A 27150-nucleotide genomic window follows, 5' to 3' on the forward strand; every position below is an offset into this window, starting at 1 on the left:
ATTTTCTAACATCTGCGAAGAGGACGAGCGTGCCCTTAAGGAGCTTAAGGAGCAAAAAGAAAAAGTGGAATCTTCACCCCAGCCTAAAATCTGTAAGCAGTTATATATGGTCATAAACCCCACAACCTTGAAGGTAAGTGCTACGCGTTGTATTACAAAATTGCTTGGCATCTTTTAATTAATAATGGAGTGAGTGAGTGAAAACTTTATTGGATATTTCAAGGGTTTCGCGGTTGTGAAGTCTCCGTCGTCTTCTCTGGCGCTGGCGACTTGAGGCTTCTCGTCAGCAAGGGTGGGCCCCTATTCCAAGGCTCCACTGAGTCGTGCTGCATCAGTCGCGTGCTGCACTAAGGCCCTGTGGGTCGCGAGCTCGCCGCTGGTGAACCGACTCTCCCATTGCTCCGCACTCGGGTCTTCGTGTTGGTGGAATGCTTTGTTGCGTTCGCATTCCTACGTGATATGATAAAGTGTAGGTGTGGCATCGCACCAAGGGCAGGTGGCTCTGTATTGTGTCGGGAACATTTTATTAAGTATGTGTAGGTTAGGAAAGGAGTTGGTCTGTAATCTGCGCCAGCCGATCGCTTCCTCCTTTGTTAGGGCTTTGTGTGGTGGTGGATATCTAATTATAGCTCCCCTATGCAAGTGCAAGATCTCCGCGTATCCCCCCTCGCAAGCCTGTAGGCGGAGCTCCGGAGCATTTGACTGCCCTGCTCGGAATGCGTTACCTCGAGCTAGGCTGTCTGCCCTTTTGTTCCCCCTATAGAGAAAACTAGTAAACAAAAATGCTTTTTTGAACCTGCCTTTCTTAGAGTGCAGCCTTTTAAATGAAGCTCCTTACGCATGGATCGCTTTCCACCTACCCGAAGAAGTTCGTCACTTATACAAAAGCAATTATACAAAGTTAAAATCAGAGTCCGCTTCAAGCAAAACCTGCGTAACTAAAAATGTTCCCACAACAGCCATTTACATGCACATTCGAACTGCGTACGATTCACGGTTTGACCAGGAACCATGCATGAATAGACTGAAGTCCAGAAAGGGGTAAACCAGTGTCTAGCGGGCACCACACTTGGCTAACTCGGGTCGTAGCTAGGTTGTGTATAGGTAACCTGTGAGCCATGCATGCTCTAAAACTAGCCGGAAGCTAGCCAAGTCGGCAATATTCGTTTGCCTGCAACCGGCTGCCGCTGGTCGGCAGTACTAATGACGATATAAATCACCCGCAGCGGGACAATCTAGGCAACCTAGCCTGTCTCAATTTTTGGTTGGCCAGAATAATATGAGCCGAGCACGGCCCGATCATAGGCTTGGCGCTTGAAAGTTGCAGCTAAAATGGCAGCTTCTTCCACGGTTTTCGATTTTTCGGTAGTACTGTAGCGATTATTAGTGGGTGGCCGCGTCAGATGGCAAGGACGGACTACCTCGAAGATAGATAACCTTTCCGTCTTTATAGATTGGTTACAGGGAGGGTGTGAATAATATCCTTTCCGCCTCTTTGAGGCTGCGTTCGTTTCTTTTCTACTCTGATAAACTGCACACACCCACGAAAGGCGATTGGCCAGTGTTGAGTGTGGACTGCCAAATCTACAGGAGATACTTAAATAGTGTAATAATTCAAACATAGACTAGACAAAGACTTCGGATTTAGCATCATAGAGCTTAATGGAAAAAAATACCTTTGCGGCAATTGACATCATTTCAACCTTGTCAGGTGTCCGCGAGCTGCTCGCGCAGAAGAAGAAACAAGCGGGCCACAGCAACCTCGTTTTCGAATACAGCTTTCTTCCCCCATGACGACGCCGCAAGCGCAGATTCCTAAGGGCGACCAGCGCGGTTCATCTCGCGTTGCGGAGGAGGCGGACCACCACATGGAGCCCTCTTTTGTGGTTCCCTTCCGCCAGGATTCTACACTTGCCCCGTTGGCGACTCTGCCTGCGCCCAAGCGCAGCTCTTCTCGCGTCGCCGTGGGCGGAGGACGAGACGCGGGTGCCTCGTCCGCAGGACACGATGCGGGCAGAGCTTGCGTGGCCTCGACCAGCCAGAATACTCCGGCTGCTCCATCGACGCCTCTGCCTGGAGCAGCACAGAAACCCAATTCGAAAGAAGATCGATCAAAGCCAGACATTCGGCGTGCCTCCAGAAAGGCCCAGAGCAAGCCTGCCACAAAGGGCCTGTCTCAGACGTCAGCAAAAACGCCTTCTTCCGCTGCTTCGCCCACGGCGAGCACAGGCTTGTCGACGCTGCATCACGCCGATCCCTTGGAGAAATCACCGTTTAACTCGCCTTCAGGCACAGCGCAGGAATTTTCTAGGACCGCGCAGAGGCCGGTAAATTGGCATTTCATGTTTTAGAGCGAGCTGTCTGCGTCAACCAGCATCGCCCGTGTATATTTATTGTATGATAGCTTCGATACAGTATAATTCCACTGGACTAATTCTAAGTGAACTCTGCGCTATAGCATTGTCATATATTGTCGGGAAACTAATACCGGTTTCCATTGGGCGAACAGGAGCACATTTAGCTGCACTAAAAGTGCTCTCGCGAGTTTCGGCGCCTACCAGTGGCCGAACAGGAGCAGTAGTGTTGTGTTCTATTAGCAGAGGTGGCGCACATTTGGGGTCCCGAGAGCAGCCGAGAGCAGTCCTCGGTGCCATCGCCAGCGGCGGAGTACAGGAAAAACGGAGGAAGTCAGGTGACCTTTTTGACGTAACATCTGGTTATTCGCCCGGAACCCGGGCCCCGGGAAAGACGGTCACGCCTGACGTCACGCGCTCCCCCTCGCTATTCTGAGCAGCGTGAACGTGAGCACGGGAAAAGTTTGATCACATGACGCCTGACGTCACGCGCTCCCCATCGCTATGCTGCACTCCGAGCAGCGTGAATGTTCCGTTAGGGAGACGAGAACGCGCGTCCCCAGTGCTCTCGTGCGCTGCTCCGGCTGCTCGTTGCTCTTTCTCCTGCTCGCCCAATGGAAACTCGTATAAGTCGAGTACGTTTGTACTGCAGTAATAACAGGCCTTAATTACCTACCATTATTTATTTCACGCACTCTGATTAAAAATTGAACTTTCTTACAGCATTAATGTGTAAAACTTAAAATGTCTCTCTGTGGTTATAACGCTATATAAGATTCCAAACACACAAGGGCGAAATCAGTCGTTTAACTGGGTTCAGGAATAGTTACACTACCCTGACAATTTTATTACGTTGTATACTTTCACAACTTCAATATCTTTCGACGAATAAAATTTCGGATGGCTTGTTAAATGCTTAAACCTAATTGATAGAATACAGCACTGTACAAGTATACAACATTCACTTAAACGTTTTTGGCACCTTAAGAGAGCGACCTGAATGATTCAAATTTCGGGGCGCTTGACGGCTCATCGCAAGGACAAAACTACAACTACGCCTGCTTTTCACTGGAGGAGAAAAACAATATAGGTTTAAACTGCGATGTGAGTGCCCTGAAAGCATCTCAGGTGATGTAATAAGTTGGAGGCCTACAATAAACTGTACCTCATAACCTCCACTACAAAATGGCGAACCTCCATATACGAGACTGAACAATATAATTAAAGGGACTGAACATTGACCAAAAATACGATGGGACTATGGTGGACATAAAAATATGTTGCCTCGTATGGTATAGACTGAGCGCTACAATATCCAAGAAACAAGAATGTTTAATTTATTTTGCCTTTGAAAGTCGCATGATAACGACTGATGTAGCCTCCCGCGGCGAAACGTTCTATTAGCTCACGTGACCACATCTTGGGAAAATGCCACTGGTTTTCATAAGTGCTCAGTGTGTTATTTTTACGAGTGCTCGCGTTGTTTTATTATATTTTGGACTCTCAGCTGCGCTCGTCAGACAAAACTACTTTCCTTTCGCATTGCTTTTGATGGGCTTGCAGCGTTTCTCACTAGATGGCGCCAGAGTGTTGATTTTTGGATATTGCGGTTAACACTGCCCACTAAAACTTATGTCGATCATGCATACGCTTCTGTGGCGAAACGTCCTTTGTTGTAGAACCAAAACTTAGCGTTACTGTATGCTAAAAATGTCTACTTACTGTCTGGCCTGTGAAATTATGTAATGTTTCGGTACATCACTTTTGCCGCCGCGCAGTCGTCGTTGCAGTCGCTACTCATAGTTTCCAGCATCGGACTACAAAAAAACTGGCCGTGCACGAATCCAAAGATTCACGTTAAACTTTTTCCTCAGGGTATTTGGCAAAACCACTCATTAGCACGTAGGGGGTCTGTTTCTCTAGAAGATTTGTTATTCAAATAGCAATTATGCGCACGCAAAGCACCCCTGCGGGATCGCTCAAGTGTGTGAGATGTGATAACCGCGCTGATCCGTGGCGACCCCCTTCTGCATCGTAATAAGCACATTTTGCTGATTTGTATTTGTCGTGTTCAATACAAACGGAATATTATGCAGCGTAAAAGCCTTGACTTCTTGCGCAGTGTACCTAAACGTTGTTTAGCATCAGCAGCTTTCCTCGGCATACATTGCGATGCGTGAAATAAGTGGCGTAGGTAACCCAGCTAGGCCTAACCAAAGTTTTATTGCAACCCTTATTGCCATTGTGCACAGCGCCCTTGCGTTCCCTTCAGTAAGATAGTGAAATTATGACCTGTATGCGGCGATATCCATAACATGTAGAATGAATTAATTGAAACCATGTTTCCCTTTGAAAGAGTTTTAATTTTAAGTTATTTTTTCCAAATTTATTTTGCGGAAAGAGGCGTAAGAGTTCATCGAGTGAGGAAGAAGCAACATTGCCTTCATTTTGAAACAGAGTTCCATATAAAATTATTATACCGATCCGTATTAAACGAAACATTGAGAGGCTGTTTACACTTCGCACAAAAAGTTGATGCAATACCGTCTTTAACACAGCCTTTTCATTCCGCGAGGACCGGCAAAGGCAGCCGGCAAACGCATAGTGTTCATGCTGTCTGCCCATATTCTTAAAGTAGCTTAAAAACCCACAGTTTATAATTCTTCCCGAGCGCCGTGTACAACTGCGGTGGTTTTTTGATACAAGGGGCTGCATGCGCTTTCGTGTATAACAACATTCCATACTGTTCAGGGTAGACGTATCACGTCCCGGGGCTTAAGCTATTTCCTTTCTCTAAACCTCACACTTCGTGGTATCTCTATGTTTAGATACGTTTAGGTTCGTGCACACGTTGGCGTCCTCATAATGAACGCCACATGCTGACAGCATTTGCCCACCACGTGCTTGTTTCCACGCAGGTGGCGGAAACCAAAGAAGCGGCCCAGCATAACGGTTGCAGTGACGTGCCTGGCCACCCACCTCTAGCGTCGAGTCGGCAGGAACATCCAACCAGCGCTGCGTGTTCGCCGCCGTCTCGTTCCCAGTCGTCTCAGGCCAGCAGTCCAAAAAGCGGCCAGGAATCGATCAAAGCGCTCAGCGACCTGCTCTTAGATGCCGGGACAAAGGAACCATCTGCGTCAGTGAGCTGCTACTTATGGTGTTGGAGAGTCGGCTTGGATATGTGTGTAATGACTTTCAGTGCAATTGAATGTGAGAAACAGAGAGTATTTTGTTTTCCGATTGGTCCCTAAAGGGTCGCAAAACGTTAATTTAAGGCAAATATTGTTCACAATAGTCGACAGCTACCTCTCTCTTACTACCCGTTCTTGGCAACCTAGAAAGACGGGTTAGTTGGTCTTTTTAGGAGTAGTGCATATTTTTTTAGCGCAAAATTAGAGACAGGACAAAAAGAGAACACAGACAAGGAACGAACGCCTTATTTCAGCTGATCGTTTATTGGAATCAACATCAGTATATACAAAGAGTGTACAACGCCATCTCTAAAAGCCCATTACCTTCGCCTCTGCTTTATCGTACAGATTAGAGCCTCACTAGAATGATCTATGGTCACGTGTCATTCAACTCTTCACAAATTCCAGCTCTTTGGGTGACAACCGAACTACCGTTGACACAATTACCACCTTGATTGTGACTCTCAAGGGCCTCGAAGACCTCCCAGCTCAATTGCTGCTTGAAGCTGCGCAGCACACGTGTGTCGCTCAACGACGGAGTGCATGATGGATTCGTAGGGCTAGGGCAGCGGCTGCAGTTCAAGGCCACATGGCTACTCTTTACAAGGGATCCAACTGCTCTTCGGCGCTCTCGCAATCTGTCGTTTATGCATCGGCCAGTCTGCCCGACGTAGGTTTTTCCCACACGACAGAGGAACCTTGTATACTACCCCCGTTCTACAGGGCACCAATCAGGTTTCATTCTTCTTCGTGCATGCATCAATGCCACTCTTTTGCCACACCATTTTTTAGTAGCAGTTCGAGACCTCATTGAACAATCACGTCCTCTCTAATTCCGGAATTCTTCAAGTTGATCTATTGACGGCTTCATGGAACTCCTATCATTTTATTGTTCTTCCACTTTTATAGGTTATACCGGTAAACCTTTCATTCAAAAGGCGGGAGTCTGCATTGGTTCTTCCATTGCGCCTGCTTTAAGCACAAACGTTTTAGCCCAGTGAGACAAACGTATCGACACGTGCGTTGACGCAGCTATAATAGCTAAGATGTTTAGATATGTTGACGATCACCTAGTAGTTGTCAGGGCAAGTAAGTTTCAGTATAGGTAGGTCGTGGTAAGAACCGTGCTTTACGTGTTGCTCGAAAGGACTTCGTTTTACTTTTATGTTGCCTGTAGACACGAGACCTCAGTTTTTGGATGTTTGTTTGCTGTTCCGGGAGGCGCAAGTATGTTGGAGCTGCAGGCCGCGGTCGAAACAAGAAGTGTTGAGGGATGATTGGGCCCATTCAAAATTGGTAAAAAGAGGAATCGCTGTTAACTGTCTACGTTCTGCTCTCGCAAAGTCGTGTGCACACTTTAACCATTAGCGGGCAGGACCAAATCGAACACCCGAAGGCCAAGGGCTACCCGAACGAACTCCAGGCTTCGGTAGCGAACAAGCTGTTGCAGGAAGTGGAGAGTGAGGAACGAGGGCAGTCCCAACAATCTAGAAGCCAGGAAGCTAGGCCTGTTGCCGTTCCCTACATCCATGGATTCTCCCACCATCTGAAAAAGGTTGCAGAGAAGTGCGGCGTTTCTGTCTAGTTCTCTACTCTTGAAAGGTTGTCGCGGCTTTACGCTAAGGTAAATGGGCAAAAGAGGTGAATTGATGCATGCACAAAGAAGCATGACACCTGCTTCGTCGCCTGTAGAACGGGATAGTATGCAAGGTTCCTCTGTCGTGTAGAAAAACCTACGTCGGACAGACGGGCAGATGCATAAACGACAGATTGCGAGAGCGCCGAAGAGCAGTTGGATATCTTGTAGTACTCCCAGTTGGAGTAGCCATTTGGCCTTGCACTGCTGCTGCTGCTCTAGCCGTACCAACCCATCATGCACTCTGGCGTTGAGTGGCAACGTGTGCTGCGCATCTTCAAGCATCAGTTGAGTGGAGAGTTCTTCAAGGCCCTAGAAATTCACAATCAAAGTGATAATTGTGTCAGCAGTAGCTAGGTTGTGTTGCCACCCTAAGAGCTGGAATTTGTAAAAAGTAGAATGACACGTTGCCATAGGTCATTCTGGTGAGGCTCTAACCTCTACGATAAAGCAGAGGCGAAGGTTCTGGGGCATGCGCTTAAGAGATGGCGTTGTACACTTATTTGTATATATTAATTTTGCTTCCAATCAAATATTAGTTGTTAAGAATTCGTCCCTTGTCTGCCTCTTCTTTTCGTCCTGTCTCTGATTTTGCGCTGAAAAAATATGCACGGTTCTTGGCGAACGCCTTCGAATGCAATGTTTGCAACAAAGCTGTTCTGGGCTGAGCTTCAGAGCACCTCCACGCAGAGGATAAATGAGGCAACAAAAGCAAAGCACATATCTGATGTGCTTTGCTTTTGTTGCCTCATTTATCCACTGTGCAGAGCAACGGCTGCAGTTATAAGGCACTGCCGATAAAACGCGAGTAAACCATAATGCAACGTATTTTCTCGAGGAGTGAATATCGGCAGACATTACGGTAAAGTATTCGCATCTACTCAAAGCATTACTGATTTGTGAACGTGCGTGTTGTCATAAGGAGGTATCTGGCGTTACAGGTCCACACGTACGCAAACGAAAGTACGCCAAACTGATTAACTGTGGGCCTCGTATGGCAGAAACAGTTCCCATGCAGTTATATGTCTTATCAGCATAAACCACAATTCGAAGGTAAAAAACAAGTTGTAGAAGAGAATATAAAAAGCAACATGCAGAAGATGTTCTTCAAATTAGTAGCCCTAAGAAAAGAGTTAAAGAAGTATAATTTGTTAAAAATGAGAACTTTGTTTTGCCGCCCTTCAGTGATGAAAGCTCAATGAAGGATGAGATGACGCTTCTTGGAAGAGGAATGCTTTATGCGTTTTGCACGCAGTTTTGTGAGCCGGTTACGCCGATGCAACTTCTTTGGCACTTTTTTTATTTGGCTTGTAACTCTTGTTCGGTTCTCTGATATAACCTTTGCTTATTGCACTAGATCACGTCGTGTCGCACGCAGGGGTCGTATATCTCTGGAACTGTATCTGATTGCCGCAATAAGACAAATGCACGCAAGACAGCCATGACAGAGCTTAGGAATATTCATAGCGAAGGGGGGGGGGGGGGGGATGGGGGAGGACGGTTTTTCTAGTACGCCAATTGTGTTTCTTATAATACACCAGTAAGTTGTTTCTTTTGCTCTAAGGTCAGCGTTGTCATGTTAGCCTAGCTATGTCATCACAACTTGCCAGCCTCGGCGGCCGCTTTTCGGTGGAGGCGAAAAGCAAGACACCCGTGTGCTGCGCGATGTCAGTGCACGTTAAAGAACTCTAGGCGTTCTAAATTATCGGAGTCCTCCACTACGGCGCCTCTCATAGCCTGAATATCTTTGGGACGTTAAACTTCACAAACGAATAACAAACAAACCAACCAGCCGTTTAAACTGGGTTTTCAGACAGGGTTGGCGTGTTTGCTCAATTTCCCTGAATGCTGACATCGATGTGCCAATAACGCTTGTGGAAAGGAGTAAACAATCGAAAAAAAAAATTGCCGACGATTACGTTACTTACTAATGCGATATTTGAGCTCAGCTCATGAGCTGTTTCACCTTTCGATAGTTTAAGGCAAATATTTTGAGCAAGACATGTACGTACAATTACAGACAACTATTATAATTTTTCACACATATTCCTTCCAGAAACACTCCACCCACTAACAGTTCTTCACAGTCTTGAAGGAAGCCTTGTGGTTTTAGAAATAAAGAGAGCAATTAAGTTATCGGGAGATTGCGGGAGATAGCACGTGGGCCCGGAGGAACGTTGCGTGGCGAAGAGATAGAAGCTACTGACTAATGCCTCTGACATCGCTAGCGGTTCAAGGCAACGTGGTTTTGCGTTTCGGCTTGGGATTTACGTACCGTGATCCGCTGATAACGAGCCGGCGCTTCGGCAACCGGAGAACACCGTCACCGCCACGCTGGAAGAGGGGGGGGGGAGGCGTACACGCTGTAGCGACCGGTGGTGGCAGGAGCGCGCGCAGCAATGGGAGCACACGCGCAGGTCGCCGCCACGGAGGAATAGGGGGACTGAGCTGGGGGGCTGAGAGCGGGGCGGAACTGGTTACGAGGCACGACGCCGACTGTGATCGCGACGCGAAACGCAAGAACGGGTGCAAAAGAGCTGCGCTCTAAAATGTAAGTCTATAAATTGTTTCAAAGTAGTGAAAGACTCGGTATCTCTTACACATCTCTGTGGACATCCAACCCGCGCCGTCAGAGGAAGGGAGGGACGTGGGAGCAAAAGAAGGGAGCAAGCGGGGCCACATTGGAGGTCTACGGAGTAATTTCAACCGAAACCGTCCACTATAAGCGTTTATAGATGCTTCCGAGTTCAGTGCATCTCCTTGGGGCGCCTGCAGGGAACAGGCGGCCCGCCCACTATGGCCCGCCGCTATTCTCACCACCGCGGCGCTGCTGTCGACGTTTGCAGGCAAGAGCGTCGTCTGGTACAGACGCTCGGCCTTCCATCGTTCTTCCAAACTGTGTTGAAGCATAGTGCGTGCTTCGTGTAATTTTATCTGCGCATTTTAGTTTACTGACTTGAGTCCCATTAGAGTAAGTACGACTAATACTTAGAGAAAGGTGCGCGCCTGCGATAAGTATTCGCTTAAGGCACAACAGTTACTTCCGTGCGTGTACATTTCGCTATTTGGTTTTAGGGGCCTTTAAGGTAATAAAATGACATGCCTGCGCATGTATACATGTATGCGTATAGATTTTAAGCGATAGCTGACACAGCTCCTTCGCTCGAAAAGCCGTCGGCTTAGTAGTAACCGCCACGGCGCGTCGGAAATAATCGGGGGCTGTGTAACGTCGCACCATGGTAATATGCTGTTTTAGTGAGGGATGGTTTGTAATAAGAGAGGACGAATTATGGAAATGACAGTGATTACTTGAGTGATCAATTGAAGAAACAAAAGGAAAAAAATAGAAAATGGGGTTCATTAGTTTAAAATGATTAGAATGAAAAGCCGATGCTTAGTAAAGCAAATGCCATGCATTCTTTAAACTGTTTGGCAGATTGAACATAGTGTTGGCCTCTTTGTGCATGTGAAGGAATAGCTTGTACACGAAAGCAAACCACCGTCAGTCTGATCTGTGTTGCATCGCATTCAAAACACACAACTACAGGACACGACGCTGACGCTGGGTGGCGCAGTGTCATATCCATTGGGGACTCAGCAACGCTTCCTTCCGAAGTGCCTTTCGCTGTTGGCTGATCTGACGACATAGCAGCCTCCTCCCCCTTTCCAGTCGTTTCTGCAGCGGGTTCGCTAACTTGCGTCTTCCCTCCGCCGGTGGTATGTTCCGGCTGTTGGACATCAGGTCCCTCTCCGGATCTTGTAGGGGACAGGGCTCCAGCGTGCTCCAGTTCCTCCTGGTTCATGATCAACTCGCTCCTGTCGTCTTGAGGGGGCACAATACCCGTGGCCACACGGGCATACGTGCGGACGCATCCCTCCTGGTCGTGCCCGAAGATATGACACGAACTACATCTAGGAGTGCGGCAATCACGTTGAATTTGGCCTGTCTTCTTACACCTTAAGCATATTAGTGGCCGTCCAGGCACCACCACTAACACATGCCCTCCGTGAAACGTGTACATGTGGGGCAAATCATCGATCGAAAGCCCCTCTTTGAGCACTATTTTTACTAGCCGAGTTGTCGATTCGGCCTCTTCAAACCCCGGGCTGTTCCACTGCTCATAAGTGACTTCTTTCACATCTCCAAAGTCTCCGAACGTCCTCTGCACCGCTTCACTCGAAACGTAGAAAGACACCCAGAGCACCTTGAAAACCAACTCACGCTTGTTCGGGTCGATGATCGCACAGTAGCGTCTCTTCACTTCCAGCGCTCCTTCTTTCAGCAGGCGTTCCTTCGCTTCCTAAGTCTTCATCTTCAGCATTAAGATATGAGACATTTGGAAGGGTCCAATGCCAGCCACATAGGGTAGTACACCGGCCTTTTCCAACGGCTCACGAAAATCCTGTATGCGATAAGGCCGGCCGGCAATATCACAGGGAAGGAAAACCGTTGTCTTCATTGCTTCTCCCGAAGGAAACGTAGGTAGAACCTTGCGATAGCCCAGTGGTGGGCGTCGTTCGCCGCATCCTCGGCCAGACATGACCGATACCGAGGCACGCTCAGAGCTTGCCATCACACGTCCGTCTCCCACGGACCACGAGACTACGAAAAGGTACCAGCTACAGAACGGGAACTGCGTCGACTAGAAAAGCAGTGGAGGGTGGAAGGCGCTACGAAAGGCAAGTTAGCCTTATCGCAAACCGCGTTGCGTTCCTAGTCGCTCACTCGCGACGAGAGACTGCAGAAGTGAGCCTTTAGTCATTGTTTGTTAGCTGAGTTTAGAGCATGGCTTATTGGAAAAAACCGCTAAAAGTGTGCACTCTAAACGTCCGAGGGCTCGCCTCGAGACGGAAGCAACTGCAGTTGAACCGTTTATTGAGCGAACTAGATTTAGACATTGTAGCCATACAAGAAACAAAGGTTGAGGATGAGCAGCAAACAGATAATATGGTGTTTGGTTTTCGGCCACGCTTCAATGTATGCGTAAGCCATGCCGTCGGTTTGTCGGCAGGTTGCTGTCTTTTCCTGAGGAAAAGTGTAGGCATAGCAGTGGAGCAAGTAATAACTTGTGCAAGGAGGCGTTTCGTCGTGTGCGACATCAATTATGAAACCTGTGCGGTGAGGGTGGTGGTCCTGTATGCAACAACGACACAAAAAGAACGGCGCGACTTTTTTGAGCAGTTGGTGCCTTTCCTTGAATGCAGTCGTGCGCTTATATTTTTAGGAAATTTCAACTGCGTTGTAGACTCTAAGGATTGTTCGAATAGAAATGTTGGAAAAGACCAAAGTGCCGAATTCCTGAAGTGTGTCCTCAATGAGTACAGCTTAGAGGACGTATCACTCCTGGTGAATGGTGAAAAAAGGGTGCTTTTCACACATTTTCAAGCTAGTAGTCACGCGCGACTTGACAGAATATATGTGTCGCCAGAGTTTTCGCCTACCTGTGAACAGTATGAAGTGAAGCAAGTGTCATTTAGCGACCATTGCTTAGTTACGGTCACGCTGGGCGGAACAAAGCAGTGCAAATAAAAAATGAACTGGGACTTATGGAAAATAAACTCGAGGCTTACAGAAGACGAACTATTTTACGAAAAGTTAAGGAAAACATGGATATTTTTTATGAGAGCGAAACAGGCTGTATTGAATCCTGGGAACGATTTAAACAGGAGGTTAAAATGAATGCAATTGAGCGCTCTTCCATTATTAAGTATGAGGAAAAGAAAGAAGAAAAGCAACTGCAAGAGCTCCTAAAATATTTAGGGCGTGAAGAAGAACGAACGCCGGGTATGTTCATGCATGATATAAAAGGCATCAAAGTTAGGCTAGAAGCTTTGGATGCCCAGAAGTACAGAGGCGCTGCAATAAGAGCGCGCACGGAACAATGGCTCGGTGGCGAGACGCCAACAAAATGCGCCCTCGCTGATGAAAAGCGATATGCGCGCGCGAAAGAGATAACGGTTATTGAATACAAGGGGCAGAGTCATGATGAGCAAGACCACGGCCGGTCTCGAGGGAGAGCGCGTTTCTCTCTTCTCTTACGGCCTCTCCAATGGGGTCTGTTTCTACCGCCCGCCGCGCCTCGGTGGGGTCGCCACCGCCCCACTGCTGCTCCTCCGCTACAGCCGTTCACGCGCAAGGGAAACGCGCGCTCGCTCTTCGCTCCGCCCGCATCGGTTGCAACCGGCAGGTCCTGATATTTCACCCCTTATGGCTTATAGGAAGAAGCCGTAATCAGCGTCTGATTTATCGTGTATGAGCAATAAAATCGTCAATAATGCGCGTGCGCGCGAGAGCGCGCGCGCCTTCGTCAGTGCTGTCGCGCGCGGTCGAATGAAGTTTCGGGTGCACTTACATCAACACCTTTTGCCCCTAAATTTTTCACAAAACTATATCTACCATTTTATGCAGTGTGCCTTTGAAAGCTGTAAGCAGGTATAGCGCGACCTGACGCTATTGCATGGCAAACTGTTCGGTGGATATTCCAAGTATTCTGTCAACCGCTGCCGTTTTCGTTTAGAGCAAAAGAGGCACTGACTAAAATTCATAGCACGTCTCAGATTCAGAGTAAGGAACAAAAATTTACGCATACAGTTAAAATTTCAGTTGTCTAGTGATGTGGGCTGTTCTAGCTTCGTTTAAAACAAATCAGTAGGTTGAAAGACAGCAGATGTATACGTATAGTCTCGCGACTGACGCACACGTAGACAGTCCGTAGTCAGTTTAATACCAGTGATAAAAAAAGAACAATTAATAAAGGAAATGGGTATAAACAGATATGCATAATTGAAAAGAGCAGCAAGCAATAAAAAAAAATGTCCTTCAAAGTTAACACATTGTGCTCATTCATCAAAACGGCACATGCGGCTAGAAAATTAAAGTCTCAAAATCTTTCTGGATGGTTTGTGCACATAAGGAGCTGGCCTTTCGTTCCTGTATGTCACCTTCTTAGCATAATTGACAAGAAGGAGTCTGAGAAATTTCTCACATATTAAAGAAGCGGACCTTGGCTATTGTCAATGCCTTCCGGGCAACTCAGCAAAGGTGAGTTCTGAAGTGCTGGCTGGATTAAGATTTGAAGGACTTCAAGGACATTTGTGTGTGGTAGGTGCATGACAGCTTTTTCAAAAAAAGACACAACCTTGTCCAAGAGAGCTACAAACTCTGGTTTTGGATAATGCAGTCCGCTAGAATCTTGTCCTCGCAGAATAGTGTACATGGGGCTGCTTCTTTCGCTGGTTTCAAGAAGGATAGCACAAACGTCACACCCGAAGTCACTGATTAACTTCACAATGTATCCAGCGACGTAAGCTAAACCAGAATACGTGACAGTGGGTAATGGGATGATAGGGGATACCATCACTTCTTTCAATTCCTCAGTTACTGATTGCGGCAGAGCTGAAATGATTTCGTCGGTGTCGGCACTAGGTGCCTTGATTTGGCTCCCAGATGAAACTTCCATCTTGACAATGTGGTCAAGTGCCGCTGTTACGGTTCTCGCATCTAGCATGTCGTTCCCTCCGCACATTTGCCTTAGTTTTCCGAAGAGAGCCTCAATGGGGTCGCTATTGAGTTTCTTGGTGAGGACGGAGCCGACACCTTTTCGCAGGAGGTATTCTACCACTTGTACAGTAGACTTCGTGGTGAACAGTAGTGCTTGACATGTTTCTTCGGTGAAAGTGTCCTGCTTTAACGCCCTTGAAGTTTCTTGGAGGTTTTCGATATAGCAGGTGAACTCAATTGTAAGCCACTGCAATCGAGTATCACTTGCGTCATTTATTGGTCTCTTTTTACCGCTTCCAGCATAAGTGGTGTCATGAATATCAAACATTGTTTGATTGTTTTCATGAAATGGATTGTGGAGCTAGCCTGTCTGAATATGTAGAGGGCAGGGTCTCCTTTTGTGTTTTCTTGCAGATGTTCTATTGCTGCGATTACCTGGGGCGAGAATATTTGCACAGCCCGCAGCACATTCATCTTTTCAAGATTTGACGGGTAAACATGCTTCCTGGTTAGGTTCCGTGCTGGCTTGACCGTCATTCCTTTCTGGAGCTCGTAGAGTTTTTGGACAAATGCCCCGCTGATGATACCCGAACCATCTGTCAGCTCGCGCTCAAGAAACTGGCTCCGAATGTTTTTTAGCACGTGGCAAGGATCGAAGCTGAGGAAAATCACTCGATCAGGATCGTGTGGGTGATTCACCACTGTAGACAGGCAGCCATTGCCCATAAGCTTAAACATAGTGGTGTTCGCAGAATAATTGTCCGTCACGATGCGTACCACCAAAAAGCCGCATGATTCAACGGCAACTATTACTTCCTTTGTCCAAGCAAATAGGCCTCTCCCGCTCAGCTGCTTCGTAAAATAGTACGCGCAGGGAATTTTATAGGAACTGCAGATGCCATTAAGCACAAAGCAAAGGACTCTGTTCGCAAGGATTTCCTTTGAATTGCCGGCAGTGTCACTATTAGGTTTGTCTCGGAAGCCGAACACTGCATCAGATTTTCTGTCATAAATGCATTCGGCTTTGATGCTGGCTTCGTCGATAATTAACGTGGCCATGTGTTGCTTGCTGCTCAGCAGTGAAGCTTCACACGTAAACCTTTCTCTCATCGCAGCACTCATCCCTGATGACGTAGGGCTAGTTCTCATATACCGTTGAAGAGTGCTCTTGGCAGGTAGCGTCAGTAGCGGAGACGTCCGGGCATGGTCGTACCCTTTAGGCGAAAGAAAGCGCCACACAACGCACTCCCTTATAACCTCTTCTGGATAGGTGGGTCGCTTCTGCCGATAACTGTCTATCTGATGTAAAAGAAAGGTGGCTTTTTTGTCCCCTTTTCCAACATCGCCAACAATTTTCTTGACTGACGCTTGCCTCTGATCTTCGCGATAGAACGCGACGATTTTTCTTTCGGCGTCGAGCTGTTGCTGGATCTTGCAACATTTTAAGCGCTGGTAGGCAACCTCTTTCCGAAGCTTCCCAATTAGGGATACATACCCACTCGCTCGCTTTACATCAATATTCGTGGTCTGCGTGGAGGTGCTCGGATTGTGTGCGGCAAAGTCGTCTTCCACTTCGCAAGTGTCCGTACTCGCCTGTGATTCCGCTTTGCGCTTACTTGGCTTCCGAACAGGAACGGATGTCCTGGTTGCAGGATACTTGCGAGGTTTTTTCGCACTCGGCGCCAGGTAGCACGGGTAGTCATCAAACACAGTTGGTACAACACCGGGTAAAAGTTTTCTGACGCGGCACCCTGAAACATAGTCACCAGCAAGGAAATGCCGACTGCAAACAACACTCGATGCCGACTTGTCATTCACGACGAAATTTGCCCTGGAGATGTTTTTGAGCCATTTTGCACACAGTTCTGAATCACTCGGGAATTGATGGAAAGAAATACCCTGAGTCTTACCTAACTGCGACCTGCACTGTGGTACGCAACAGTACACCATCGGTGCATCGAAGAGTCAGCGGTGAGCAGTCCACACCGCCACACAACACGTAATCAGAGCAAGCTTGGAACGGGTCGAAATCCACACCAAAATTCACGGCACGAAGCACAACGCTGGCTGCAGCGGCATAGTGCGATGAGAGCACGCGGCGTGTGCACCAAGTCCAAGGGAACAAAACGCGAGTCTCGAGAAAAAGCCGGCAAAGCACGGGCTGCCGATCGCTCAGGCGAATTGAAGGAAATGGAAGTTAGGTTGGCGCGCTTTAGCGCACGCGTTCATGACTTTAAAGCAGTGTCCCAGATGGTTCCTGTAAGTGCTTTCTTGATGGCACCCGAGTCCATCTGTGTGCACGGGCAAGAAGCGGGGGAAAAAAGGAAAAAAAAAAGAAAAGACCCAATCTGTCTACCACGTGTGCGGTACGCTTCCTGGACGCCGCTGCCCGTGCCCTGCTCAGGTGCCCCAGGGCACGGGTGGCCGCCACAACCCTGTAACAATCGTGTAGCGGCCTACCCGGAGCCACTCAAGTGGGTCTGCTAAAAAAAAAAAAAAAAGGCAGACATCAATATTCCGCAAGACCGTGTACATATTGGTCAGACCGGAAATTTATCTACACCAGCTAAAGTTCCTCAATCGTTAACATAAGCCGCGTTGATATGGACAACTCGAATTCTGGGCAGTTTTTCTCGGGACCAAGCTATTCAATCGCATGAACAGCCGTGGTAAGAGTAAGTCATCTAGACATAAGATATGCCATCAAGCGTATAAATATCCAGGCGAGTGAAGCGGAACTGTTATTTCAGGCATAATTACAACGAGGATAATGAGATTGGAGCTGCAAAAATATTGTCTAATTCCAACTTCAATGAACCCCACTATACGCAGAAGCAGATCCTATCATGGCATAATATTTGAAAAAATTTTATTCGCGATTCGTTATTACGGACAACTCGTTTTAAGGACAAATTTGCTCGAGAACAAAACTTTCCATATTAATGAGGCACTACTGTAATTAATTTTTTTGTTCTCCTCCATTTCGGCCCAGCTATCGCTCAAAATATTACAGTAGTGTTCAATTTCAGTTTTGGTCAAATGTTATTTCGGTGTTCCTAACGTTCTTTTTTTTAACGCCTAATAGAGCTATAAATAAACGTTAGCATAACCTTTCTATAAATATTTTAACAACATATATCTAATATATGTGCAGCATTATACTAGCGTTCTTCAAAATGATAAAACAACCCTGCACGAGCATGTAGCCTACGTACCATTGGTGACGGTACACAACTACGCAATACACAGCGACATATAACTACTATAGTCGCCTCTGAATAAATAGCACAGAGAAAAGTTTTTATATCCATTATTGAGGAGTGTCCCTTGAGTAACAGTGGTGAATGTGTAATAAGCAAAGCATTCTACCAAAATAATGGGGCAGCGATTGCTCTCTAAGGCAGGCATTACTGCACGGATAGTTACAAGGAATTATTAGTTCAAAAACATACTAGAAAAAGAAAGAAAATATTGCTAGGAATTAGTGCTTGAAATAGATTTCCTGTTTTTTTTTCATGAAATAGTTATGATATCATGTAAACATTTCATTAAATAAACGTTTATTTGCAAAATTAAAATAATGTTTATAATACAACATAAAACATTTGCTGTTCTATAAATTATAGCAAAATTGATAACAAAACTTAAAAGCGTTTACTCTGACTTTATACTAATACTTTATGTCATGTAAGCATTGTGCAACTTACATTAATTTTTATAAAATTATTTTCATCTTCGGTGCTACATCAATGGTTTCTCATCTAGCGCTGTAAGACGGTTTTGCTATTGTCACTGTTATGTTTGCCTTGAAGAAGCTTCGATGTGATCACTGCTCATTCATTTTTTTTATTCATGTTGTACAGGCATGGGAAAAAATTCAGATTAAAATGAACAAAAGTAGATACTATGCCGCAATACATGTCACATGCTTGTCGAACGTTTGCTGAGCGACAGTGTTTCTTTAATATAAAGACTCCATTCACGTGTGTAGCACGTTGACAGGATGCCGCTGCAGCATCTGCCTTCTGTAATCTTTCATTTAGGGGCTGCACTCACCACGAAACCCGCGGGCGACAGCGCGAAATCAGGCAAAAGCCCCCCGCCGCCACTGAAGCAGATGCGGAGCGAACGGTGAGCAGGTCGCGCCCCTTGCGGCGGAGGAGAGCGTGACTCAAGGAGAAAAATTTCCATTGTTCACGCGGCGATTGAGAAGGCCGTAAGAAAGAGCGCGCGCCCTCTCCCTCGAGACCGGCCGTGGCAAGACGGAATTACGAGCGCCTTCGTGGAACATTACCGTGAGCTGTTTTCGAGCAAAGAAATAAGTGAAGGAGGGTTTAGGGATAACGTTTTGCCTCTGATGCCAATATTAGGCAAAGTTACTGAAGAGTTAGAGAACGAAATAAGTGTGGAGGAAATAGAAAAGATCATTGATGAATGTCGAAAAGTCCCGGGATCCAGATGGTTTGAGTGCGGCCTTTTACAAGAGCCTTAAAAGTGAGTTATCGATCATGCTCTATAGGCTTTTCAAGGAGTGCTTTGATGTGGGTTATCTGCCACAGTCGTTTATCAACGAGCATACGGTCTTGGTTCCCAAGACTGATGAGCCAGCCATGCTTTTAAAAGTTACAAGCTATAGACCGATCACGTTAACAAATGTTGATTATAAAATTCTGATGAAGGTGTTAGCTGAGATTGCAATACATTGGAAAAGATATTGTTGGACCTCATCAAACATGTGGAATAAAGACCAGAAGCATATTTATTATTATTTATGTAGCGCGTAGTGTGTTCGAGTGCTGCAATGCTCTAAACAGGAGAGTGGCCATGATTCAAGTGGATTTCGAAAAAGCATTTGATCGTGTGTCTCATGACACACGATCAAGGTACTGTTTGTACTGAAGGTACTGGTTGTTGGAACATATTGGTGTTGGTGCCGTTGTATTGAAAGGAGTTAAAATGGCTTATGCATGTTGTTCTACACGCCTTATGATTAACAAAGTGTTATCTGAAAGAATTGATGTAAAAGCATCTGTGCGGCAGGGATGTCCACTGTCTCCTCTCCTCTTTGATATTTGGAACCATTGTGTAGAATGGTAATTGCTAACGAATACATCCATGGTTTTAAGCTGGGAGTATGTGAAATGAAAATATTGGCATACGCTGATGATGTGGCGCTTTTTTGTGAAGATCGTGAAAGCGTTTCGGAAGCTTTGCAAGTAACACAAAGGTATTGCAGGCATACTGGTAGTGCTGTTAATTTAAAGAAAAGTCTCGGAGTATGGCACGGAGAATGGGAAGAGGAACCGGAAATTTTCTGTGGAGTAAGATGGGCTACAAAGCCCGGAGTTTATTTGGGAGTCCCATTGGACAAATACGGGGAAAATACGAATTACTGGAATGAAAAAGCGGAAGAAATACGGGAACGGACGAAAGGATGGATGGGACGTAACCTCTCTATTTTCGCCTGTGCGACTGTATGCAATACCTTTATGGTGGCAAGAATAATGTATTTACTTCAAGTATTGTATTGTGCTCGAAGCAATATACAAAGGTTCCATCGTGTATTTGCGGTCTTCATTTGCTCGTCCAACTGGGAACGAATTAGGAGAGATAATCTCTTTCGGCGAGTTAAAGACGGAGGGTTGTCTCTAATGCATCTATATGTGCGGCAGATGGTTTTAAGGTTTTGTTTCCTACGTGACCAAAAAGATGCATTCCTGAGAACACTTATGCAAATCATGCTATCCAGTGCAATTCCAGAGTTTATAGTCTCATCATGCTCTGCTCGGAGATAAACTGTGTCACGCTTCCTGCGAGAAGTGGTGTGGTCGTTCAAGGTTTTGCGCGTGAGGTACTCTGTAGAGTATTTAGCGACGGTACCACCTAAGCGACTGCACAATGATCTTATTTCACAATTGTTCACAGCTCCATTGTACAGAACGTTATACTGTGAAGGCCCAGGGTAAGATGTGCTCAAACGAGTTAAAAACATGACTGTTGCTCCGGGCGTAAAAACATTCTTTTTTAAATTTCATACAGGAACCCTTCCAGTCAAAACATGGATGGAAGAAAAGGGCCTTTTTGTACCTTGGGGCTCAAACTGTCTACTAAGTAGGAAACCTAAAACAGTTGAGCACGTGTTCCTGGATTGTTGGGATGTGGTGTTTTACTGGGATGAGTAAGAAGGGACACTTAAAAAAGACCTGCCATTGACGCCACGAGGAATTCGGTACTTGACAACTATTAATGATGATTCTCAGTATGACCTCATCATGCTACTGGGCCTTCACAGTATTTGGAGGAGTAGGATGGCTTATAGACACTGTGATGTCGATGCACGATCTGTATGTGATTATTTTGTTTAACAAGTGTATAAACTAAAAGACATTTTGAAGCAGCAAGACGCTGCGGAGGAGGTCTTGAGTCTGATGGATGAACTTGTGGTAATGAAAGTCCATTAGACACGGTTGTCAGCCAAGGGGCATCGCAATCACGATCTTTTACCGATGTATTTGTATCAATTCATGCAATAAAGAAAAAAAACGGGGTGGCGCAGTGGTTACTGCACTCGACTACTGTTCCCAAGGACGCGGGATCGAGTCCCGGCCTCGGCGGCCGCTTTTCGCTGGAGGCGTAAAGCAAGGCGCCCGTATGCTGTGTGATGTCAGTGCACATTAAAGAATCCCAGGTGGTCGAAATTTCCAGTGGCCCCGCCGGGGTGGTGCAGTGGTAAGACGCCCGACTACTGTGCCGGAGTTCCCGGGATCGAATCCCGGCCTCGGCGGCTGCGTTTCGATGGAGGCGAAACGAAGTGGCGTCCGTGTGCTGTGCGATGTCAGCGCACGTTAAAGATCCCCAGGTGGTCGAAATTACTCCGTAGCCCTCCACTACGGCTCCCCTTTCTCTCTATCCACTTTCACTCCCACCTTCATCCCTTCCCTTACGGCGCGGTTCAGGTGTCCACAGAGCAAGTGTGACAGATACTGCGCCTTTCCCTTCCTATGAACCAACCAACCAACCAAATTTCCAGTCCCACTACGGCGTCTCTCATAGCCTGAGTTGCTTTTGGACGTTAAGCTCCACAAACCAAAGCAAACGTTAAAGCTGATTGATGTAGTAGCCACGCAGCGTTCTATCGTTTTATTAAAGGGCCCCCCATTCCTTGCTCGCAAATAGCTGGTTCACAGGAACGGCAAGCCGCAGTATCTGTCACACTCCTTGCTGTGCATTGATTTATTGATTTATTGGAAGGGAAAGGTGCGCTAACTGTCTCACTTGTTTTCTGTAGACACCGCAACCGCGCCGTAAGGGAAGGGAGGAAGATGGGAGTGAAAGCGGAAAGAGAGAAAGAGGAGCCGTAGTGGAGGGCTACGGAGTAATTTCGACCACCTGGGGATCTTTACCGTGCGCTGACATCGCACAGCCACAGACGCCTCTTCGTTTCGCCTCCATTGAAACGCAGCCGCCGAGGTCGGGTTCGAACCCGGGTACTCCGGCACAGAAGCCGGGCGTCTATGTTTTCTGTGGACTGATTTATTTATAGGAAGGGAAAGGCGCGGTAACTGTCTCACTTGTTTTTCTGTGGACACCGCAACCGCGCAGTAAGGGAAGGGAGGAAGGAAGGTGGGAGTGAAAGCGGAAAGAGAGAAAGAGGAGCCGTAGTGGAGGGCTGCGGAGTAATTTCGACCACCTGGGGATCTTTACCGCGCGCTGACATCGCACCGCCACGGACGCCTCTTCGTTTCGCCTCCATTGAAACGCAGCCGCCGAGGTCGGATTCGAACCCGGGTACTCCGGCACAGAAGCCGGGCGTCTATGTTTTCTGTGGACTGATTTATTTATAGGAAGGGAAAGGCGCGGTAACTGTCTCACTTGTTTTTCTGTGGACACCGCAACCGCGCAGTAAGGGAAGGGAGGAAGGAAGGTGGGAGTGAAAGCGGAAAGAGAGAAAGAGGAGCTGTAGTGGAGGGCTACGGAGTAATTTCGACCACCTGGGGATCTTTACCGCGCGCTGACATCGCACAGCCACGGACGCCTCTTCGTTTCGCCTCCATTGAAACGCAGCCGCCGAGGTCGAGTTCGAACCCGGGTACTCCGGCACAGTAACCGGGCGTCTATGTTTTCTGTGGACTGATTTATTTTATAGGAAGGGAAAGGCGCCGTAACTGTCTCACTTGTTTTCTGTGGACACCGCAACCGCGCCGTAAGGAAAGGGAGGAAGGTGGAAGTGAAAGCGGAAAGAGAGAAAGAGGAGCCGTAGTGGAGGGCTACGGACTAATTTCGACCACCTGGGGATCTTTAACGTGCGCTGACATCGTACAGCAGACGGACGCCTCTTCGTTTCGCCTCCATCGACTGAATGAATGAATGAATGAAAAAAAATGCCCACGATTATGTTACTTCCTAATGCGAAATTTGAGCGCAGCTCATCAGCTGTTTCATCTTTTCGATAAATTGAGGCAAAACGAAGAGGCGTCCGTGTGCTGTGCGATGTCAGGGCACGTTAAAGATCCCCAGGGGGTCGAAATTACTCCGTAGCCCTCCACTACGGCTCCCCTTTCTGTCTTTCCACTTTCACTCCCACCTTAATCCCTTCCCTTACGGCGCGGTTCAGGTGTCCACAGAGCAAATGTGAGAAATACTGCGCCTTTCCTTTCCCGTGAACCAATAGAGAAAAAAAAAGAGGCAAGGATGTCGAGCAAGGCTCATAAGCACAATTACGTACTTCTTTTTTTTTAATTTTTAACACGTATTCCTTCAAGAAACACTCCACTAACAGTTCTTGGCTGTCATGAAAGAAGCTTTGTGGTCCGAGAAATGAAGAGAGCAATTGAGTTATCGGGAGGTTGCGGGAGGCAGGAACGTTGCGCAACGAACAGATAACAGCGACTCGCTGACGCCGCTAGCGAGTGAAGCGAGCCTGGAAGCGAGTGAGAACGGGATGCACGCACCGTGATCCGCCGCTGTACGGTTGCTTTCTGCGGATGAAGGATGAGAGCGCTATTGTATCCCCCTCCGGACCGGTCGTCTTGGTGCGCCCGCATACTTGAGGAGCGGATCGGCGTTTCCGCAACCGGAGAGCACCCTCGCCTCCACTCAGGAAGAGGGGGGGGGGGGGGGGTCTCCTCTTTCTGCATGGCGGCGACGGTGTTCTACGCAGCACGTTGTGTTGACTAGCTAGCGCCGTCAGTCAGTCGCTGCTAGCGCTGCCTCCGGCGACCCCCTTTTTTTCCTCGTGTGCTCCGGTAGCTGCGCGCGCTCCTGCCCCCATCATTCGCCGCTGAGTGTACCCCCCCCCCTCCTCCTGCGAGGCTCCGGTGGCCAAAGCGCCGGCTCGAACGGGGGGGCTGAAAGGGGGGCGGAACTGGTTACGAGGCCGACGCCGACCCCGCCGCGAAACCCAGGAACGGCCGCCAAAGAGCTGCGCTCTAAAACTTTATTTACACAAAGCGAATTCTCCCGGCGTTGGTGGGGCCCTCAGTCCTGGGTCCCAGTGGCCTTTGTCGTCTTGCGCGCTCTGTCAATCAGCTTGAGCTGGTCGTCAGGCGTCAAGCAGGACAGCGCTGCCTCCCACTGCTCCGGTGTTGGTGTGGTGTTTATTGGTGTTACCTGGGTTTTTACAGGCCCATGTAACATGATAGAGGGTAGGGGGTTTACCGCATAGCGGGCATTTATTTTCATATGTAGTGGGGTGGATTTTACTGAGTAGACTCAGGGGTATGTGTTAGTCTGTAGCTGTCTCCAGGCAACAGACTGCTCTCTATTGAGGTCTTCGTGGGGAGGTGGATAGATCCTCCTTAAGGCTCTTTGATGTTCAAGGATGGCTCCATAGCATCTAGTGACTGTGTCCGGTTCCCCGTCGTTGTGCGCGCCCCGGCTGGCGTATGCTCGGGCATTGGCGTCGGCACGTTGGTTACCTTTGACAGTCTCATCGCCTGGTGTCCACGTTATGAAGCATCTCGTAAAGCTGATTTTTCTTGCCTTGAGTATGCGGATGGCCACAGTGGATATGCGTCCGCTGCTATACCTTCTGCATGCTTCTTGCGAGTCCGTAATTATTTTTGTGGTAGCCTCCTCACCCTGGTGGGTGATAGCGAGAGCGATTGCCGCTTCCTCAGCCTCGAGAATGTTGTCGTTCTTGATCGAGGCGCAGTTGACTACTTTAAGCTGGTGATCAACCACACTGGCTACCGCTCCGCGTTGTTCTTTGTGGTCGCGTCGACGTACAATATGTTTTTTTTCCCTGCGAGGCTTCTTTCGTGTGCCTCGGATCTTGCCTCTCTTCTGGCCTTGTGTATTTTCGGATGCATGTTTTTCGGAATCGGGTTGACCTTAATGATCTCTCTTATTTCTTTCGGTATGCTGCCCGTGCTGTTTATTTCTCTGCAAGCATCTCTCATGCCCAGTATAGCTAGCGTGTTCCTTCCCGTTTGCTTCTGCATGAGTCTTATTTTCTGCGCGAGAAGGTGGGCCTCGATGTGCTCTTGCACTGTGTTGTTTATGGCCAGTTTATTGAATTATTCGGTCGAGGTGTTGACCTGTAGTCCTAGAGCACATTTGTAGGCTTTCCTCAGGATTGCCTCCAGTTGTTCTTTTTACTGTTCGAGCGGAATTCGGTAGGGGACGCCATATACAATTCGGCTTACAACGAGGGCCTGTACTAGTCTACATGTGTCCTCCTCGGACATGCCTCGTCTTCTGTTGGAGATTCTTGCTCATTCGCGTGATCTACGCGGTGGTACTTGCTAGCTGCCTGATTGTTTGATCTAAATGGCAGTTGCTTTGTATCGGCATGTCTAGGATTTTTATTTGCGACACTTCCGGGACCTTCTTTTCTCCTATGTAGATGTCTATGGAGTTGTGCAGATCGTACCCTCTTCTGTGGACTCTGAGCACCTCAGATTTCTCCGGAGAACATTCAAGGCCGCAATGTCGAGCGTATGCGTTGACAGCGTCTGCTGCTCTCTGCAGACAGTCTTGCTTTTCTCCTAAGGAGCCCCTGGTCACCTAGATCGTGATGTCATCAGCATAGATAGCATGTCTGGCTCCTTCAATTTCTTCGAGTTTTTTGCTAAGCCGATCATAACAATGTTAAAGAGCATAGGGGATATCACTGAGCCTTACAGTGTTCCCTTTTTGGTGGTCGGGAAGGCATCTGTCCTGATGCCGCCTATTCCAATGGTGGCGGTTCTGTTACTCAAGAAGGCTTTCACGTAGCTGTGTATTCTCTGCCCGCAATCTAAATTGCAGAGCCCGTCTAGCACTGCCCTGTGACTGACATTGTCGAATGCCGCTTTGAGGTCGAGCGCGAGCAAGATGTTTTCTCCGTATTTCGGGACCGTGTTAAGCATCTCCTCCTTGATCTGCAGGAGGATGTCCTGTGTTGATAGGTGTTTTCGGAATCCGAACATAGTGTGCGGCATGAGGTCATTGTCCTCCAGGTGGGTCTGCAACCTCTGAAGCACAATTCTTTCGTATACCTTTCCCAAACATGATGTCAATGAAATGGGTCGTAGATTTTCCAGGCTGGGAGTTTTTCCGGATTTAGGAATCATTACTATTTCCGTATGAGACCAGTCTTTCGGGATGGTCCCCTGCTCCCATTGTGTGCTGATGAATTCAGTAAATCTGTGGATTGAATTCTCGTCCAAGTTCCTAATCATGGCGTTGGTAATGCCATCCTTGCCTGGGCTGGTGTTTTTTGTGGCAGACATAACAGCGTGTCTGACTTCTTCTATAGTAATGGGTTCGTCAAGAGTAGGATTTGCTTCTCCCGTGTATGGCGAGCTGTAGTCGGCGCCCGTTTCGTCACCGATGTATCGCTGCTTGATGTTCTCTAGCAGTTCCCGGTCTGTACCTTGGTATTGGTGCGCGATCCTTTGGATTGTCTTATGGTTTTCACATTTGGTCTTAGTTGCGTCTATGAGAGCCCTTAGCAATGCCCACGTCTTGGCCAAACCTAGAGTCCCCTGTAGATCGTTGCATTCATGGTGCCAGTCCCGTTTTGAGAGCTCCATCGCATATTCTTCGGCTTGTTTTGTGACCTCGGCGATCTTTAGCTTGAGCTTTCTGTTGTGCTTCTGCCTTTTCCATCTCTTTAGCAACCCCTGTCTAGCATCCCAGAGGTGTAAGAGATGTTTATCCACGTCGGGCGTTTTGTTGGTGAGAGTGACCTTCTTAGTGACTTTTTCCCAGTCGGATTTGATACCCTCTACCCAATCCTTAATGTCCTTGATCTCTGTATCCTCGGACTCCGCTCTGGTCTTTGTATAGGCTTCCCACTGTGTGAGTCTGGCTTGGCCATACTTTTCCTGATCGGAAGAGCTTCTATCTGGATGCGCAAGATGCAGTGGTCACTGCCTAGCGTCTCCCCGTCGTTTTCCCATCTTGCCTATCTTATTCCTTTGACGAACGCTAAGTCTGTGCACAAATCGCGGTTGATGCTATTTCCCACTCGCGTTGGCTTGG

At 47.7% G+C, this 27150-nt stretch overlaps 1 pseudogene across 1 annotated transcript in view; it reads left to right on the forward strand.

The window, feature by feature from the left end:
* Positions 1-1790: 1790 nt before the first annotated feature.
* Positions 1791-27150, forward strand: part of LOC146177407 (neprilysin-1-like) — a 77505-nt pseudogene continuing 52145 nt past the window's right edge. Inside the window, exons 1-3 of the transcript XR_014701354.1 lie at positions 1791-2219; positions 5273-5490; positions 6914-7111. The product of XR_014701354.1 is annotated as a neprilysin-1-like (transcript). The remainder of the gene's footprint in view (positions 2220-5272; positions 5491-6913; positions 7112-27150) is intronic.

Source organism: Amblyomma maculatum, chromosome 10 (assembly GCF_055883805.1).
Source record: "Amblyomma maculatum isolate TAMU_Amacu chromosome 10, ASM5588380v1, whole genome shotgun sequence".
NCBI classification, from domain to species: domain Eukaryota; kingdom Metazoa; phylum Arthropoda; class Arachnida; order Ixodida; family Ixodidae; genus Amblyomma; species Amblyomma maculatum.